Below are 9,758 nucleotides of genomic sequence, written 5' to 3'. Positions count from 1 at the left end.
GATTTTAGTAAAATTCGCGCCATACATTCTACAACGTCTATTGTGATTTTCGTGAATAATCGTTGTTAAAGGGGCGTTGTAGTTGCCTGGATTTGTAGTAGTGCAACTACTTCTCTGAACTTTACAATAAACTGTGGAGCCTTTTTTCTGCTTATGTGACTTATACGCCATGAGGGCAGGTTGTGGACATTGTGACATGTATTTGCCGAGTTACATTTGTACTTGTATTAAAAGTAAATGCGATGATAAATCATGCAAGAAGCAGGTCATTACACTATTAAATCTGCTATAAATCTTGGAAAATGCAATGTCTAAAACATGAGCGTTTTATTTAGGATGGGCAGAAGCTCTTATAAAAAAAAATGTGCAATGAAAGTATTTGCAATATTCAATCATCACGGTTTTGTATTTTGTGTTAGCTAGTAGTTTGCCTTTCTTTTCGCCTCTGCCTCCTCCAGTCCTCCCTCCTGATTCTTCTTTTCCAATCTATGGAGCTTCATGATGCCCATGCCCACTGCACATACCAGGAAGCCAAAATTAAAATCAATAAAGTTAAGGGAGCAATGCTAATCGTATCACAAAATCAAGTGTACACAGCGCCAAGATAAGATAACATTGATCATAGGAATAAGAAAGAAATAGAAATAACAATAATAAAAGCCTTATGAGGAGTATTTTATTGAAGTGGGAAGATCGTTTTGTATGAGATGGAGTAAGTAAACACACTTAAAAGTACCTTTTTGGGATGAATTTGAAATTCCGTTCAGCATCACCACTAAAATACCTACAATGAAAACTAAGTAAAATCAGTGTGAAGAAAGGCCCCAAGTAATACGGTACGTAAAAGCATAACACATATTTTCATTCTAATTGGCAGAGACCATTTGCGGAAAATCCATCATTTCCACATTCCCATCATCATCAATCTACATATCAAAATGAATAAAACATGAAAGCCTCCTAGACAATTCCATATTGCCACATCAAAATTTACAAATAATGCTCAAATAAAAATGAAGTATGAAGTTGGAATACAAGACCCAAGTGCCTAGACCATTTAACCCATCTTCTCCTTTTGTGCTGATATCTCTACAAATGCAATTTAGCCTTATTGACACAAGTTTGAAAGCACAATTTTTTAACTTACAAAAATGCTTATTGTGGCATATTCTTATATGCTCACGATCAAAAGATGTAGAACGAATACAGTCCAGTCGCTCACAATAAAATTCCCCAACCCTTTTCATATCCAACTCATCAACTCGGATAAGTTAGATAAATACTTTAATGGACTGGAGTAAAAAATAGAAAGTGAGGTGTTGGCACCACACAGATAGACAAAACCATAGCGGTAAACTAAGACATGAATAAATGCACCATAAAGAGAGTAGTAACCTTAAACCGATCAAGGTGAACCCCAAAAATTTTAAAAGAACTATTAAATGAGAGTATATTCATTACAGATGTACACATCATAAGTATTCCATATGTGCCCATCATAAGCATCCCCGTTATACCTATCTATGGAACCAAGCGATAAATGACAATGGCAGCCTTAGGCTCAGTGCACAACCCAACAGTTTTAAATTTCCCATATGAACTAAGCAGAATTCGTCGTTGCAACAAATCATGGTTAGACGGATTGATGAATTACAACTCTCAACTCTGAGAGCCAAGATTATGGACACCTGGCTCCATAATCCCTACAAATCTATAGCAGCGGAGCATCAATAATATAGCCAATGAGCTAAAAGAAGCACAAATACATACCTGATAAGGAGGGAGGAAAGATCAAATCACACTCTCTAATCTAAAGTTGTTCAAACCCCTGTAAATTCCAAAGTGACATATTAAAACTTTAAGCATAGATGGTTAAGACATAGTGGTGCAACATGGAACTCCTACAACAAACTTAAGGGAGAGAATCATAAACAATACTATAAAAAAAACTGAATAACATGAACATGATGATTAGTTATTGTGAGCCTCTCTATGTGTAAAATAGCTTAACTACCTTCCAGAAGGTGTAGAAGAGTAAGAGTTTATGACTAAGGCTCACCAGAGTAGGGTACATGATAATTCTGACATTGAAGGACAACAAATGCCACAACGCCATAAATGATCAGTTGATCTAATGCTCTTCTGTCATCAAGCAGAACACAAATAAATTTAAGATATCAGCTTCTAATGTCAGAACTAAACAAGAGAAAACAACCACATTTAAGATCAGCGAAACTCATTTGTATGTCGATACAGTCGATACAGAGTTACTTACAGATGGAGGAGTTTTGTTTAAGGAGCGAGCAACAATGAAGTTTTGGAATAAACAAACAGTGTCTGCGTGTCTAAATGCAAAAAAAAATGAGAAAGTTGACTATAAAAGTGATATCCAGGCAGATTATATGACTAATGCACTTTACATTGATAATACCTTACCCACGACTGAGTGGATTTTTTTCCAAAATCCAAAGGCAAACATCATCTTCATTAAGCTGCTAATAAAGGAGAATGACAATCATAAGTGTGGACCACAGAAACAAATAACAAGATCATTTTAAAGGCTCAAAGCAAGCAACTATTTCAAAATCTACTTAGTATACTCTGTACGCAGTATTTCTTAATGATTCCAACTTATGAGCAGCCAGTCTATACAAAGATAGTTACCCCTCCAAAACTAATAGATCAAGGCAAATGCAACACTACCCAAACTCAATCCATCAAAGTATAATTCATTGTTCCACAGTTTATCAATATCGACTGAAGCAATCAACAATAGCATCAATACCAACTGTCCTAACTAATCATCTAAGATGCTCAGACATAGACATTAATGGATTGCATATCCCTTTGACTATTTATGGGACCCGTGTATTTTTCACTACCACTCATTATTGTGTATCCAAAAACTAAGGAGTCACTGCCAAAAGATGCATATTGATATGATTTTTCTTTAACCAATATCATTCTCACTACGTTACGGGACTTACATTAGTTCATTAATTCAAGTGAAAAAAGTTATAAGCCTTGAAAACTGAATTAATAATCTATTAATACAATAGTACATCATGCAGAGGTTAAAAAGTGCAAAGTGAAACATTATCCCATTCTACCATAGTCTAATAAGAGAAGCTAGGCATTGAACATTTAAAACCCTAGGTTAGCACTAACAACTCAATTCGGTCATCCAAATAGGCTAAATATGCCTCATTAGGTGATGAGCATGGTAGTATGGTCATAGAGGGACTCCCCCACAAGAATGTGATTAGTTTCATACGAAAAATATTCTTTGCACTAATCTAAACTATTCCAAACTATCTTCTTCATCACCCCTAATCAACAGCGTAAGAATATATACAAACCCCCAATATTTGACACTAATCGACATAAACTACCCTAAATTTCCTCTATCCACTACCCAAGTTAAGTTAACTTCCTTTCCGTCACCAAAACATGCAATAATAACACAAACAAACTTCACCGGCCACATTGGTACTTTCAAAAACAATCTAATCAAAAACAAACAAAGGGTGATCTGAAAGGCGGATGATGTAACCCTAAACCCTTAATTTTAACAGCGAACCAGTTAAAATTAGCAAACATTAATGAAAAAATATGTATATATTTCAGCCATAAAGTAGGCGCTGTAGCAGATGGTATGCTGAATTAGAGTGATTTTCAACTCAATCTTAGCACGAAACAGTTTGAGTATCATTTAAAAAATAATCGCAAAGACAGAGAAAACATGTTAAGAACAAACAGAAGTTTACCGGATAGTGTTGCATGAGCAATAGTCTGTGATGAGAGACGGTAGTGGGTGTAGCAATAAGAGAGAGTGAAACATAATACAAGTTGGCAGCAACATTCATCGTCCTACTGCAGTAATTACCATACTTGAGTTATCAAAACTTTAATTGTAAACCCGGATTAGTAATTCCCACATTTATAATCCAAACAAAAAAAATCACACAAAAAATTATCAAGAATCAGCAAAACCAGAACTCTAAATTCATAAATCATAAACAGATTAACGGCCAAAAAGCAAACAATGGAGAAAGTCAGTAACAACCTTTGGCCAAGATCCGGAAGAAAAGAGAAGTAAAAGTCGGTCTTCTAATCAAAAAATGGACTGAAATGTAGATCAAAACACAAATTAAAAATAGGCTTGGAAAATTATAAGGTAGAGTTTAAGCTAAGAGAGAGGAGGAGAGACATACCGATTAAGGATTGCGGAAGTGTAGTAGGTAATAAATCAATAATCAAAATCCCAACTACACCCAAAATCAGTCACAAATGGATGAGTTCGTCACCTAAATAACCAATCAATTATCGATTCTGGGTAATGCAGACCATGGAGACGATGACGATTTCATCGTTATTGTTATCGGAGTGAACTTCAAAGTGAAGGTGTGCGCCATTAATATCATCGGAATTAGGATGAGAAGGGGACAGACGGACATGGATTCTGGCTTGAGACGCAAAGGTGGAGGTAGAGAAATGTAGGAGAGAGCGTGAGGGAGATAGAGGTAGAGTAATTAAATGACCCAAGTGAAAAATCTACAAATGGCTTCAGGAAAGAAATTTAATCAGGTATAGAGTATAACTAACCTCGAACGCAACAATCTGGAAACAATTGACTTCTAATCGACGCCGATACTACCTTTAAGGCATCACGAGATAGACATGTGTCAAACGTTTTAGCATTCCCCCAGAATCCAGAACATACTCGAACTTCAACAAATCCAAAAACAAAACAACACTCACAAATTCCAAAACCTAAAAGCAACATAAGAAAAACAGCCAAATTAAAATGTGAATCAAAAGAGCAAGGAAGGTTACCAGTAGCAGCAGGCGGAGCGGAAAAATGAGAACGTCAGATACTCACATAACTTTCCTCCAAAGTGAAGCCTATAATTAAAACTGAAAGTTAATAAACAACTGGATTTAATTAGTCCTTATATATACAACAAACACACCTCAACCTTCAAATCATCTGATGCTTTGAAAAATCGAGAAAAATGAAGACAAAAATCAGGAACGAGAATGAGAACAGTAAAAATCTCACCCCGCCTTCACCAAATGAGAACAGTAATAATCAACGCAATAATAGTAATAATAAGTAAGAATAATCGGCGACAAACACAAAAAAAAAATTGAGAAAAGACGAGTTCACCAGTTCTAAGATAAGCGGAGATCGGAGCTAAAATCATGGTTGTTCCCACCGTTGTCATCCAGAAGCAGCATCGCCATCACATCAACACCTTATCGTCATCACCATGACACCTAATTTCGACCGCATACATGATTTGTCCAAAGGATTGAGGAGGGTTTCTTAGAGGGAGATGGATTGAAATAAGCGGATGATACTTTTGGATGACCTAAATTTGTGGATGAGAGTATATAGCAGAGATTGGAAGGTGGAGATTAAGTGTGGAAATCCAACGACAGAGGGGGGTTTTGGGCGGTACTATTCATTGCTACAGTACAATGAACTTCCCATGTTTATTTTTTGGTGTAAACCGGGGTGTCCACCGCCGACAACAGTGTATAATCCCCTCGCCGCGGGTGCTCTCACGAAGAGGTAAACGGCTGGCCAAAGAGTTTACTCCATTCCCATGGGCAGGGATCGAACCCCTGACCTCATGGTTAAGGGATGAGGTGAGCAACCACCACACCAAACCCATTTGGTTGAACTTCCCATGTTTATAAGAGTAAGGATAAAGCTTGGAGTGAAAAATTTTCCTTATTTTGAGGCGGTATCAACCACATTTATAGTGAACAACCGAGATTAGGCCTCAATGACATAATCCAAATCAAGTCTCTAACCAAGATTTAATACCATGGATCTAAGTGTGGCATGGAGACTTTGACCGATCAAATTATCGAACATATTTGATTGACCGTTGATAATGGGTGGAGGTCGTCGTACCCAATCAAACAAATTCTCAACTAGTAAGGGTAGTCGAGGTCGAACCACAAGGAGATCAAAGATTGAATACTAGTTTTGTCTTAAATTAAAAGTTAACTACGTGAATCAAGAAATATTAAGCTAAACCACTAAACTAAATTAACTAAGACTACTAAACTAAATAATAAGTAATCGAATAATGGCTTAAACAATTAAAGAAAGCCTAGGGCAAGATTAAACTACCAACATTCATAATCACTTTAATTCCGTCAATTAGCCATCAAGAGGTAATTTAGTTAGGGGAAAACGCCACTAATTCGCCTATGAATCTGCGGTATTTATATAGTGTACAATTGTGCATGAACACTGAAGCAATTATGGAAAATATACAAGCAGACTCATTGATTGAAGGAGTAGAATAGGCAAGTGGAGCAACCCGAACCAAATTGGCAATACTCGAACAAATGAAATTAAATTTGACATTCTTTAAATTTGAAGTAGACCGACCAAAGCAAAATAAAATGCAACGAATATATGACATGTCGTGGTTAGAATTTCAAAATTTTTAGTTAAGATATTTTAACTTTTTTAGGGGTTGTTTGGTTGATCAAGGAACTTAATTTTCCTAGGAAAATGCAATTCATGGGAATTAAGTTCCTTCATCCAATTCAGGTGAATTTCGAAAAAGTGTTTGGTTGCTCATGTAGGAATTAAATTCCACAGGAACTTCCAATGACCAAGGGGGAGTAGGTAAGCAACTTCCCACATCATGTAGGCATTGAAAGTTCCTGAGAAGTTCTAATTCCTACATTTTGTAAAATTTATGGCAACCAAACAACCCATGTTTTTCAAAATCATGGGATTTTGCAATGCCTATGTTTTTTAAGTGGCAACCAAACAACCCCAAATTTCTTTTACATCGTTACCCAATTTCCCCGTTGGGATCAATACCTGGTCATGATTTAGGCCAAGCAAGGGGAAACAAAAGTTGGAAGACATGAGGAACCAAAGAATCGAAAAGCCCAAGAAAAATTTAAACTGAAGCAGGAACTACAGTTACCTAGATGAAATAATATACTCTAAGGCGCCATTAACTAACAACAAGGTTTCGTGGTGTAGTTGGTTATCACGTCAGTCTAACACACTGAAGGTCCCCGGTTCGAGCCCGGGCGAAGCCATTTTTTCCAATTTTGCTTTTTTAATTTTACCTTGCTTCACATTCCTCAATCTGCCCAAGAATGATTGTCTATAGTCCATTGTGAGAACTTTACTCTTGAAAGTCTTAATATTGAGAATTAAGCTATACAAAACCCTTACATATTAAAAAACTAGTTTGAAAGCCGTACTTCGTCTAAGGTTTTGGTTCAATTATTTGTTACTTAATTGTGAGATGATCAATTTGTCTTATTTGTGAAACACAAATTCTTGTTTCAGACGAACATTTTTGGTCTTATTTGTCAGACGGATAAAATGTTGTCATTTTTTTAAAAAATGTAACCAATTAATTCACAAAATGTTATGATTAGAGGTGTCATTTTTTACCCTGAAAATGATGTGAACAATAATGGTAACATGTTATCAAAAAATAACAACATTTTATTGTAAAATGATGACATGTTACCCGTCTTATTTCACACCAAAAGCAATGGTCTTAAGAAAAACGGACCGTTTGTGAAAAATACCACCTTCATTTGACACTTAATTTCACATTTAGTTGCTACTCTCTCCATTCAACTCCACTTTTATATGTATTTCTTTTTCGTCCATCCAACTCTACTTTACATGTTTCCCTTTTAGGCCAAGAAAATGACTATTCTATGCTTATTAATTTACACTCCATATTTACAAAAAATGTCATCCATACTCCAGACTAATCCACCATAAAACCCCACCTTTATATTTTTTTTAACATTTTTAACCCCATCATTCACTATGTACTTTTTATAGTTTTTTTTTTAATTCGCTCATTAATACCCGTGCAAAAAGCAAACTTGCGAATTATGCAGGGGGACCCGGGGGACCGGGTTTCCTGTTTCCATTCATATCTCAAATTTGTCAATCGTCAAAAATTAGAACGACGTTTCCTCCTTAAAATCGTCCGTCAAACTCACCGGCCTCACCTGCTCACCAGTGACCACCACGGCACCACCACCCTCCTTGCCGCGACGTCCACCGCCGTAAGCCATTACCGCAGCTTTCTCAAACTCTTTTAACGGTTGCTTTTGGGTTTGTTACCGGAGATAAACTCGTCGTCGTCGAATTTTCGGGCCGTTTTCACCGCAGGTATGATCTCACCGGCGCACCTTTATACCCTAAATTAATAACCCCCAATTTAATTTCTCAACTCTCAAACCCTAAAATTAATAACCCCCAATTTAGTAGGATGTTTGGCAAGTTCAATATTTGAGGCAGTGTTAGCTAGCTACCCAGTACCAAACTTGAAACTTCTTGATTGTTGTTCATGTTGTCTACTTGTTGCCTGATTCCTTGTTCTTTATTTTTTTAATTTTTGATGCTAATTACTACTGCTCAGTACTCACTGTCTGCCTGTAACTTCATTTGTTTGAGTACATTTAGTTGCTAGCTATTATAGTATTATGTGTCATTTGTTTTGTCATTTTACGACTTTGTGGCCTTGTAAGTGACCAAATTTTAGATGTTGTACCCACTGGGGTAGATTTCTCATCCACGTTGGGCGGTGATTAATTTCAGCTGGTGGGTATGGGTATTGGGTACCGGCTTGGTACCGAGCGTACTCACTCCGACGGTCAAGTCAGTAAACTTAAAGAGATTAAGTTGTGTGTTACTTGGCGAAATATATTGTAGAGAGATGAGAGAGTTTATACCAGATTAGTGAATTGTGAGATGAATTGTGGATTATTGGATAGTTTTCGGATCGTTTTCTCAATGAGGATTGAGGAGTATTTATAGACTTTCACTTTTTGTCACGTAGTGGCCAAGTGGCAGTGCAGGTGGAAAGACTGTTCTACCCTCGGCCGAGGGACCCATGGCAGGCCGGCTGGCCTGGTTGACTCCATGCCGAGGGGTTTGGATATGAGTACGCGGATATGCCTCCCGGCTGGCTAGCTCCCTAGCCGAGACCCAAGTGACAGGCCGACAGGCTGCGTCGGTTAGGCTGTCTAATACGTTGACTTGTTGTCCTTTGGCTTTGGCTTTGACCTTGCTCAATATGTTGACTCGGTCAGCGGGTGCAGAATATGCCTCATCAATTTGCCCCCAGCGTAGTCTATGCCGTGGTATGGACCTGCGATGAGTGTTGAGCGTATTCTGCGCAAGTTGAACTTCTTCTCCGGCTTCTTCTCCATCGGCTTGGTTCTGTTCAGGCCGTACCATATCCCCCCTCCACATGGATGTGTAATGGACATCAAATGTGGAAAAGAAAAAGGCGTTGGCCGAGACCAAGGTTGAGGACCGTGTGCTTTTGATTGCCCCCGGCCGGTGCTGCCAAGCTTGGTTGATCAGCTGGCCGTTGGCCGTTGGCAAGTAGATATCAGGAAGCGTGTCAAAGAAGAGTGGTTATTGTGTGTCGATTGACATTCCGTGGCTGCATGCTTGACACGTGGCTTGGCATTGATTGGTGGACGTTTCATGGGCTTTGCTCTGATTGGTCAATTGAATGGGCTTTGCTCTATAAACAGAGCAGTGTGCCCCTCATTTTGACCGCAAAACTTCATTTTCTCAAAAAATTTCTTCTCTCTAGTTTTTCGAAGAGTTTCTTTCTCTCTCTAATTTCTCGAAGCGTTACTCGGTGTAACATTTCCTTCCAAGGTAATCAAACAAATTTTTCAACTTTTATTTGTTAAGTAATTGTTGTCATGTCTTCTCACGATCT

The 9,758-nt window shown here is 37.7% G+C and overlaps 1 long non-coding RNA gene and 1 other non-coding gene across 11 annotated transcripts; one reads left to right on the top strand and one right to left on the bottom strand.

The window, feature by feature from the left end:
* Positions 1–458: 458 nt before the first annotated feature.
* On the bottom strand, positions 459–5,281 carry LOC141610942 (uncharacterized). Of its 10 annotated transcripts, none has more exons than XR_012528449.1 (10): positions 5,171–5,281; positions 4,837–4,917; positions 4,606–4,657; positions 4,067–4,462; positions 3,768–3,873; positions 2,276–2,492; positions 2,060–2,142; positions 1,771–1,828; positions 737–784; positions 459–514 (listed from the first exon to the last, which is right to left on the bottom strand). It is a non-coding gene; the product is annotated as an uncharacterized LOC141610942 (long non-coding RNA). The 10 variants fall into 10 exon arrangements; XR_012528453.1 differs by having other exon boundaries at positions 4,067–4,126; XR_012528446.1 differs by having other exon boundaries at positions 4,067–4,126; positions 4,215–4,657; positions 4,837–4,905.
* A 1,728-nt stretch (positions 5,282–7,009) lies between these two features.
* Positions 7,010–7,083, top strand: TRNAV-AAC (transfer RNA valine (anticodon AAC)). Its single transcript has one exon. It is a non-coding gene; the product is annotated as a tRNA-Val (tRNA).
* Positions 7,084–9,758: the final 2,675 nt, after the last annotated feature.

The sequence above is a fragment of the Silene latifolia genome, chromosome 11 (genome assembly GCF_048544455.1).
Source record: "Silene latifolia isolate original U9 population chromosome 11, ASM4854445v1, whole genome shotgun sequence".
Classification (NCBI taxonomy): Eukaryota; Viridiplantae; Streptophyta; class Magnoliopsida; order Caryophyllales; family Caryophyllaceae; genus Silene; species Silene latifolia.
Note: the sequence above shows the minus strand (reverse complement) of the source record. Positions and strands in the feature narration are given on the sequence as shown.